At 44.0% G+C, this 10,670-nt stretch overlaps 1 protein-coding gene across 2 annotated transcripts in view; it reads left to right on the forward strand.

The window, feature by feature from the left end:
* lrrn1 (leucine rich repeat neuronal 1) overlaps nucleotides 1-10,670 on the forward strand; it is a 48,304-nt gene that overhangs the window by 23,564 nt on the left and 14,070 nt on the right. Inside the window, exon 1 of one of the 2 annotated variants that reach the window (XM_070847952.1) lies at nucleotides 317-333. The exons of the other annotated variant lie outside the window; for it this stretch is intronic. The gene's annotated coding sequence lies outside the window, so the exon portion shown is untranslated. Of the gene's footprint in view, nucleotides 1-316; nucleotides 334-10,670 lie in introns of those variants that run through there. 2 annotated transcript variants of the gene reach the window in all.

The following is a 10,670-nucleotide window of genomic DNA, read 5'->3' on the forward strand; positions in this document are numbered from 1 at the left end:
TTTGTAAAAGGTTTGTTCTTCCAGCCTGCAGGACGAAATACAAGCATTTAACTGTGGGCTAAAAATACAAAATAAATCACACCATTTGTTACCGTCACAAATGCAGCTAAATGTGGCTGTTGATGGCCTTGTCTTCCTGCCACACAATGTCTCACACTAAATGAGAGCTGGGAGCCAGCCAGCCAGTCAAACAGCCAGCCTACCAGCCAGTGTGTCCGGTTGCTCCTGCCTCCTCCCACCTGCGTCTCTTGGCTCTCTCTCAGCTGTCTGCCAGTTGTCCTGACAGCTTGACCTCCTGGAGGCTCATGTCACATCGGGCCCTGCTTCGCCCGGGTCTGGCCCACAATCATTTTCACACCCACCTCTAACACCACCCTCTCTCCTCCTCTTCCTCTTGACACTATCTGAAAATGAGAACCATTTGTTTGTTTCTCTCTATTTATAGTTTTTTCCACTCCACAGCGGGGCTGAGGAGACGTCTCAGTGCTGCAGAGTGGGCGAATGGAAATGCTAATATTTAACACTCCACTGGGAGATCCTCTGTATTTGTTATCTGCCTTGAAACAAGGTATTCCACGGGATAATTTCATTGATGGTTCTCCTCACTTGCCTCTAGTTGCAATAAAATTAACCTTCCATGTGATTGCAGCGGGCAGTCATGAGAGCAAAAACTTTTGGTTTAAACAGTCCCTGACAGATTAAAGTTAACTGGAAAGGCAGGCACACACAGAGCATAAAATGTGCGGTTATGTTATCTAAAGCTTGGCCTGGACATGTGTCATCCTGTGAGGAAATGACTGATAAGCCACATGTTTACTGCACGTTAAGTTAACAGAGATGCACAGCTGAGTCAAAGATGTTTTATTCTCTCCTTAAGATCATTTTGTAGTTTTGTTTCGTGACTAACTTCAAAAAGAGGATTGAGGAGACATAAAAAGAGCCCAACAGACAGGACAGAAGATAATAAACACACAGTACTGACTGGCAGAATCAAACAAGGGAGCACTGATGGGAGTGAACACATGATGGTGTGAGTACAGTGTCCCACCATGTTTCAGGGCTCCTCAGAAAAAGCCTGCTCATAGCTCACAGGTACTGAGGAAGAAATAGGTAACACTGGTCCCTGATGAAGGGTGGTGAGGAAGAGTTTGTATAACAATCTAGATTTAAACATTGTGTAACCGCGATACATTTGCACTGAGTTCAGCTTTCACTGTCTCCAGCTCTGCTGGTCAACCTGCCACAGGTGAGGCCTGTATGTGAGCTGTCCATGGAGCTGAATCACCTGCTGGAATCAGAGAAAAACTTCAAACATGAAGAGGTCAGGAGATCACAGAGAGTCTGATCTTGCTCTGAAGCTGATAATGAGCTGCAATAGAAACATTCCTACACAGAAAGCCGTTGTTAATTGTTAATAAACGCTGAGTCAGCTCTGGCCAGATATCCCTCAGTATGCTTCGGTGAAGATGACACATTCAGAAGTGCAGAGCAGCCGCCTCTCTGAGGCCTTGGTGACTTCACTCAGACAGCATGTCAAACAGAAAGCTCACTCACAGATGAAACATGATATACATGCTACATTCTGCATATTCATTACATCCTGTGGCTGCTTTGAAAAGGATGATTCATAATGCGAGAAAACACCTTCACCCTCATAAAAACCAGAGCTGAGATATGCAGACAACCAGACATTTCCTTCTGCCCTCACTGAAAGAATGGGTGTGTGCGGTCCGGCTGCAGACAGCCTCAGTCCATCTGTCTTCATCTCTTTGTTCTCCCCACCTTTGTCCTTCCTTCACCAAAGGTGGCTTTGAAGGTTGACAAACAGCTTTAACTGTGAACTGAAAATCAACCCCACAAAGTGCCTGTACAGCTCTCTGTTGTTAGATGTTGTCTCCGTGCGTGGTGTGGTAATTAGCATCTGGCTGATGCATCACAGAAGCTGGTTAAAGAGAACGATAGAAGCCTGTGTAGCATGTGGATGAAAAATCTGTTCTAGTTATTTTTAAAGTCTCAAATCTCAAATGTGTGTGACATTAGTGTCTGGAATGAGTGTTTGCACTTGAGCTTTCCTGCCTGCATTGTGCTCCCAAGATTTCAAGAACACGCAGCTCTGTCATGTGGAGAGCATTAAGCGGTGGTGCTTCAAAGTGAAGGACACTCATGAAGCAAATTGATTCTAGAGGACAGTGCATGCTGCTTTCCAACAGGCAGCACCAAGAAAAAACAGACGTTCACTGAGAAAGATGTGTTTTTCTCAATCAAAAGACATCACAATTATCAGGAATTTGACCACAGTTAAGATGATGGTGAAGCTTTTTAAAATGGGAGCTTCAACGGAAGATGGATCTGAGGGGTGGTGATGGTGGCTTTTCAGGCTGTAGACTGAGTTATTATTCATTCAGGGGCTCTACTTCAGCCCCTTCACATCTCCTTTTGCTTTGCTGCAGTTGCCATGCACTTTGGGACGTGGTAACAGGCCTGAGTGGGAGCTGTCACAACAATCAGCCCTTGCATGTGTGGCAACACCGGCTTCATTATCTCCGTATTGCACCGCCCAAAGAGCAAATGCATTTTTCAAACGTTGCTAATACTAACGCTAATGCTTTACAGATGCCATCATACACGGTTGCACAAAAGCTAATGGAGCCAAGATGTGTTTCAGCCTGTGCTGCAGTGACAGCAGAGACCCTGTATTCAGCTGAATTTATATTTAAAGGTCACTGCATGATGTTCCTTACTCTGATGGCCTGTGCGCGTTCTGCATGTGTCCTCTTGTGTGTGATTATGCTGCTGTCTCTCTTCAACAAGGAAAAGGAACAGCTGCTTTGAATGTGGCATTAATCATGTTACATGTACAGTAGCTTTAAACAAGGAAACCAGTGTGGAGATATTTGGAGATATGTTTCCATTGATTTGGACTGCTAAATGGTCGATGGACAATGATGCGTTAACACAAATACTGAATTCTCCTGTAGTTTTTGTGCCTGATGCTCAATGACACAAATATTGCTGGGTTGGATAAAGCTGGGTTCTTGTTTAATATCCAGTTTTCACTTTTCATTTCCTCTTTAGCAGTTTTAAGAGTAGGAAAATCGTTTTATTCCACACTGTCTGACAGTGTCAGACATACAGAAATATGTTCTGTATCCGTTTGTTCCAGCTCTTTGTTGCAGCTTTATCTTGTTCACAGAGTGAAATGCCAACAGGCATTTTACTGTGTGCTAGTAGTACTTTACTGTAGGTACACAGTATTTTCACGGAGTGTTATTGGTACTTTCATAGTATTTTTACTGCATCATATTAGTACTGTTATTGTAGCAGAGTATATTCACGGAGTGGTAATAATACTTTACTGGACCACAGTATTTTACTGTGTGCTAGTAGTACTTTACTGTACTGTAGGTACTGTCTCTCTCCTCTTGTTTTGAGAATGTCCAGAACAAAAACAAGATACAACACTCACTCCAACCGATAAGCCAGAACCAAAAGTGCTTGTGTTGTGCAAAGCATATTCTAAAGTTATGACTATAGATACACGCCTACGCAAACAACATCCACAACTGTTCGAATATTATAATGCTACTTGTGACGCACGAACCCCAACGGCCACGACTCTGTCCAAGAACACCTTAAAAACAGACATTTAACTCAGTTTGGGGCTCCTCTGACTGAGCTGCTCCTCCGAGAGCTCTGTCACGAGCCCAACGCTGCACGTACTTTACCTGTGACCTGAATAAATTGCTTCTGAGACCAACCGAATTCTTCGGCTAAATTCTTGGGCTGTCAATACAAGGATTGGGGTCTAACAATTTGGTGCCATGACCCGGATTGGCAGACTCTGAGACGGCGTCCCGTTGAGGACCCCCGGAGGGGTTGGAGAGAAAACTTTTTCAGACAACTACAAGGCGCGCCTGAGATAAGGGTAAGCACAAACCTTTTATGAGATAGAATTTCTGCACATTGGCTACATTTAAACCAAAGTTGTCTGAATAATGTTGTTCCTCCAACCGCTAAAATTTAAATCAAGCTGAATACAACAAAATTGCATTGAAATGATGTATGGTCACATGTAAAGTACGAAATCACATAGCCTCATGTGAGGGAAAGAAAATCATTGTCCAAGCACAGTCAATTTGATCCAATAAAAGACAACTCACTGGGTAGATGACCACTGAGGGCTGTCTCCCAAATCTAAAGAAAAGGACATTCTCTATTTTCCAGGTAGCACCCGATGCTACGGCAGGTGATGCCACAATAGGTGATGCCACCACAGGTGATGCCAGGACAAGCCTGATGAATAGTATCTCCCGTTGAGATACTGGAGACTGGACCTTGAGAAAGGTCAACAAGCTCAATTGGTCCCCACCCCATTGGTAGGGACCCTACAAGGTAGCAGAGGCTACCTCACACTGTGTAAAGGTGTGGCTGACAGACAACAAACTGAGTAACTGGATCCATAAGACTCACTGTGCCGACACAAGGCCCAAAAGACATAATAGACTGCGATTCGGACTGACTTAAGAACCTCTACACCTGACCCAGACCCTACTACTGACCCAGAGATGCTCTTCCACTGGTCTCTCTCTCTGAGCCCAGAGATGATGAGGCTGAAGAGGATCCCGCCCTTGGGAAAGAAGACTGTTATTTGTATCCATGAACATATCTGCACACACCCTAGACTGCTAAGGTTTAATACACACCCATATATAGCTATCCACACACTTAGAGGCGTGATACTGATAGATATTGTTGCTTATTGTGCTTTTCATAGTGTTGTTCCCACTTGAGATTTGAGGGTTATACACTCCTGGGAAAGAGGTTCTGTTCCCGGTACAAAGATGTTTTCTCCTGGAAGAAAGGTTATACTCGCTGCCTAGATACATGGTTTAATCACTTTGTTTACAAATTTCCACATGCACTGTGCAATGAAGAATCGCTTGCTGCTAATAACTGCAATGAAGAACAGCTTACACATATTTGCCCACATATAGGTCACACTAATTTGCACTGCTTTTCCTACATCTTATATGTTGATATAATAAAGGTGTATCAAAAGGGGGATACCGACAAATCTCCCATGTAATTGTGCTGCACTCTGATGCGGTTGGTTGTTTGCAGATTGGGGCCCTGCTAGACTACTCGCTGCCATGATAAAATCATGTCAAAATGGGGAAATGTTAAATTAGAATTTTAGTGTTACCATAACATGTCTTAGACCTGCTCAAGAATAGTGACTCTCCTTCATTGTGAGAGTCGGGTCTAACACAAATTGTTAGACCCGATCCTTGTATTGACAGCCCAAGAATTTAGCCGGAGAATTCTGTCGGTCTCAAAAGCAGTTTGTTCAGGTCACAGGTAAAGTACATGCAGCGCTGGGCTCACAGTGACAGAGGCCTCGTGGATCTCAGTCAGTGAGCCCAGAACTCAGTTAGACGTCTGCTTTTAAAGTGTTCTTGGACAGAGTACCGTACGTAACTGTGTCTAATTGGCCGTTGGGGTTCGTGCGTCACAGGTAGCACGACCCTGAAGTGATGCTATGATACTCTACCAATTGTGGGTGTTGTTTGCGTAGGCGTGTATCTATAGTCATAACTTTTAGAATATGTTTTGCACAACACAAGCGCTTTTGGTTCCTACAATCAAGGACAGTCTGATACATTCTATCTTTATCTATCTGCTTCTCAAAACAATAGAGGAGACACTATTCTGTGTAGGTCAGGGTGACCTGCACGTCCCGTCTTTATCTGTCCACTCTCACAATGAGGGAGAGTCACTATTCTTGAGCAGGTCTAAGACATTTTATGATACGAAAATTCTAATTTAACACACAGTATTTTCACGGAGTGTTATTGGTACTTTCACAGTATTTTTACGGCATCATATTAGTACTGTTATTGTAGCAGACTATATTCACGGAGTGGTAATAATACTTTACTGGACCACAGTATTTTTACTGTGTGCTAGAAGCACTGTTACTGCTAACAGAGCATTTTTACTGTATGGTATTAGTACTTTTACTTCAGTGAAGGACCTGAGTACTTCCTCCAGTTCTGACTAAACTGTGTATAAAAGGCAAAGACGTGGGAACAAATACGTCAAAAAGTATCTAGATACACATTACAAATCCTCGCTCATTAAATGTATTTAAATATAATACAAAGTACTGATGTGAAAATGTATATAATTAGAAAACAAATAGATTTTGAGTTGAGGAAGACTCCGGTACATTATACCACAGTGACGCTTTCCTGGAGCTGCTGGTCAGGAGGAGCACAGATGAAGTCTGTAGTTCAGTGTGGATGGAGCCAACTTTCATTTAGCCTGTGAGAGAGCGACCAGGCAGTTTTTGTTGTGTCCACAAACAGTGTTGGATACGTCCTTTAGGTGAAAACACGACAGAGGCGAAGCTAACAGCAGGTGCTGCTTTATTAGCATGCGGCAGGAAACAGAACACGACTGCCCGGGCCAGCTCCTAGCTGACACACCCTCACTCTGGGCTGTCTTACACTGTGTGTTTCGGTTCTAAGCGCCCCCTATAGACCTAAACACGCTACAACATAAGATACTGAGAACAGGGGAGGCATCACTGTACATCAATGCCTTTTTCACAGTATTCTTTACTGTGTGTTTCTTTTAAACACCACAGCTCCTCCCCTGTAGCTTAGACATAACATTTTTTTTTTTTACAATTTTCACCCTGCTGAAAAAAAAAAACAAAGAACATCTTATGGATAACCACATTCTTACACAATTTGGTGCATGTCCATAATGTGAGATGTTAGGCCTCCTCGAACAGTCTGTTACAGGTCCAACCGTTTAGGTGGGCGCACATTTCTTTTAGGCCGCTCCATGCCTCCTGAAAGTGAAGGTTCATTCATAGCTCGATCAGGCTCCACTGAGCTCGGGTGATCCTCAGATGTCTGCTCACAGACATTAGTGTCCGGTGTATCAACACTAGGATCAATGTGGTAATCCCAGTCTCCTTCAGTGTTAGTCACAGTCTGTTCAGGCAACACCTTCCTTCTCTTTGCATCCAGCATCTGATTTACATGTCTTTTCACACATGTTCCATTTACAGACACTAAATACGTTACAGGACCCAAAACCTCAGCTATCTCACCATCCAACCACTTCTCTCCTCCCCTATAGTTTCTTACCAGCACTGCCTGACCTACAGAGAAAGATCTGAGCGTCTTCTTACAGCCTGACAAGGTAGACAAACTCTCTGTTTGGGTAGATTGAGATACTTCCGGTTTAACCAGCGACAGCCTTGTACGGACCTGTCTGTTTAAAAACAGTGCTGCCGGTGTTTGCTTGGTAGCTGTATGTGGCATATTCCTGTAACTAAACAAGAAATTAGCAATACAGTGCTGCAATGTCATGCCACCAACTGCTCTGTTCTTGGCCAAAGACCTTTTGAAGTTTTGGACCAATCTTTCAGCCAATCCGTTTGAAGCAGGATGATAACTTGGAGTTTTAATGTGTTTAACAGCATTCATCTTAAGAAATGTCTCAAATTCACCGGAAGTAAATTGAGGTCCATTGTCTGTCACCACCTCTTTAGGCAACCCATATGCTGCAAACAGATTTCTCAGAACTTCAATAGTTTTGCTGGCTGTAGTGGTGTGCATATTTATTATTTCAGGCCAGCGAGCATATGCATCCATGACTACAAGAAACATTTGTTGCTTGTTTTCTGCAAAATCAAGGTGTATTCTCTCCCATGGACTTGAAGCGGATTTCCACGCATGCACAGGTGCTTTGGAAGGCAGACTACGCTGCTGTTTACAAATGCCACACATATTTACCTCGCTTTCAATGTCCTCATCAAGTGTAGGCCACCAAAATAAGCTTCTGGCGAGAGATTTCATCTTTACCATCCCCCAATGACTGTCATGTAGCTCTGATAATAACCTGTTTTGTAGCTTTTCTGGAATGACCACACGGAAACCCCAGTGCACACAACCATCTTCGACTGTGAGGTCAAACTTTCGTTTCACATATGGTTGCAACGCCCCATCTGGAACATATTTTGGCCATCCCGACAAAACATAGTGCTTCACTTTAGCTAGTACAGGGTCTAACTCAGTTTCTTGCGCAACATCTTTTGCCATTAAGGGCAGACTGTCTAAGTAAGACACTCTGAACACTGGGTTTGGTTTTGGAAACCTGTCATCTGATATTGGTAATCTCGATAATGCATCGGCATTCCCATGCTGCCCAGATGGTTTGTACTGGATCTCATAGGTGTAAGCAGCTAAGATCAGAGACCACCTCTGCATCCTAGCTGCAGCTAACGGAGGTACCCCTGTTTTTGGACCTAATATCTTCAGGAGTGGTTTGTGGTCCGTTATCAGTGTAAACTTACGACCAAACAAATACTCATGAAATTTAACCACACCAAAAACAAGGCCTAACGCTTCTTTTTCAATCTGAGCGTAGTTTTTCTCAGCTTTGGTAAGCATCCGTGAAGCAAAAGCTACCGGTTTTTCACTTCCATCTGGCATCTTGTGTGAGATCACTGCACCTACTCCTACTGGTGAGGCATCACAAGCTAGCATGAGTGGCAGGTCCGGATTGTAATGTACCAGGACTTGATTAGAAAGTAGCTGTTTCTTAGCCTCTTCAAATGCCTTCTGGCATGAGACTGACCACTCCCATTTGGCATCTTTCTGCAGTAACCCGGTCATAGGTGCTATCAGGGTAGAAAGATGTGGAATGAACTTTCCATAATAGCTCAACAGCGAGAGGAAAGACTTAAGTTCAGTTGTATTAGTGGGAATTGCTGCCTTTGCAATAGCATCACACTTATTCTGCATAGGGTGAATTCCATCTGCATCAATGACATGTCCCAAATATGTCACACTATGTTGGAAAAAGGCACATTTTTCTCGGTTAACCCTGAGATTGTGGCGTTTCAATCTTTCCAACACTTTTTCCAAGTGTCTCATGTGTGTTTCCCTGTCTTGTCCTGTGATTAGTATGTCATCTAAATAGCAGATGACACCATCCATGCCCTGCAGAACTTGATCCATCAACTTCTGAAATATGGCAGGGGCACAGGCCACACCATAAGGAAGTCTGTTTACTTGGTATAGCCCTTTATGGGTGTTTAGGGTCAAGTACTGTTTAGAACTCTCATCTAACTCGACTTGTTGATAAGCTTGTGACAAATCCAGTTTAGTGAATTTCTCACCTCCTGCTAGTTTTGTGAACAAATCCTGTGGTTTTGGTATGGGGTACTGATCTACCTCAAGCCATGGATTTATAGAGACTTTATAGTCCCCACAGATCCTTACTGTCTGATCCATCTTAGGGATGTTTACAGTTGGTGCAGCCCATTCACTGTAATTAACAGGTGTGATAACGCCATCAGACTCCAATTTCTTTAACTGTGCTTCAACTGCCTCCCTGAGTGCATAAGGCACAGAGCGTGGTTTACAGAACTTTGGAATAGCTCCTTCCACTACATGGAGTTTAGCTTTGATCCCTATCACCTTCCCTAGACTGGGTTGAAACACCTCTGGGTATCTGTCACATAAAGTCTCCCAACTCTCAGGTGCTACTCTGTGTACAAAAGACCAATCCAGGTTTAGCTTTCGGATCCAGTCTCTTCCCAATAAAGCTGGACCATTACCTTTGACCACTAGTAGGTTAAGCCTGTGAGTGTTTCCATTACACTTTACTTGCACAGTAATGTTCCCTTTTAGCTGAAGTAACTGTGCACTGTAAGTTCTTAATACACAATTGGTAGGCATGAGTTTAACCTTCCTAAACCTGCGTTTGTAAAGTCTTTCTGATATGACAGACACGGCTGCTCCTGTGTCTACTTCCATTTTCAACCGTTTTTCATTTACCCTTACATACACATAATAGGGTTTTTCAATGTCTGCATCATTTCTAGAAACAGAGTCCTCACCTTCTGTCTCTACAGAAAACAGTTCAACATCTCTAACATTACCCGCCCGGTACTCTGTGGCAAAGCCCGGTGCTAGTTCAGATGTTGATGTCCCGACTTCAGGTTGTTCCCGCTCGCCCGACGAGGCAATAGGCTCCATCTGCTGTGAAGCGACATCCTCAGGCAGCCCGTCCGGAGGGCTGGTCTCTCCCGCCGTTTGTTTGCGGACTTTCTCCCGGTTGCTTTTATCCGCTTGATTTGTGGCATCCAGACGCCTGGTCCATTTGGTTGGAGTCTCCTTTCCTCCCTCTGGTCGTGATCTGCACGCCTTGGCGATGTGTCCCTTCTTCTTACACGCTCGGCACTCGACCTCCTTAAAACGACACTGATCTGGCACGTGTCCTCTGCCGTTGCATCTGTAACAGGGCTTCCCTTTATCACATCTTTTTGCCGCTGGCGTCTTGGCAATGGCGTTAGCTTTGAACGACTTCTGTGACCACTGCTGTGCATTTTGTTTGGTCACTTCATGGCCCAGACCCATCTCATAAGCCCCTGCCAACGTCAGGTCTTTCACATGGGCGGCATTTAGCATGCGGTCGCGAAGCTCTGAGCTCCTGACACCGCACACAAATCTGTCTCTGAGAGCATCATCCAGAAATGCCTCAAATTTGCAAGTAGCTGCTAACTTTCTTAAACTTGCCATATATTCACTAATGGACTCTTCTTCTCGCTGATTCCGGGAATTAAACTTGTATCTTTCAGCGATGAA

Source organism: Pempheris klunzingeri, chromosome 2 (assembly GCF_042242105.1).
Source record: "Pempheris klunzingeri isolate RE-2024b chromosome 2, fPemKlu1.hap1, whole genome shotgun sequence".
Lineage (NCBI taxonomy): Eukaryota > Metazoa > Chordata > Actinopteri > Acropomatiformes > Pempheridae > Pempheris > Pempheris klunzingeri.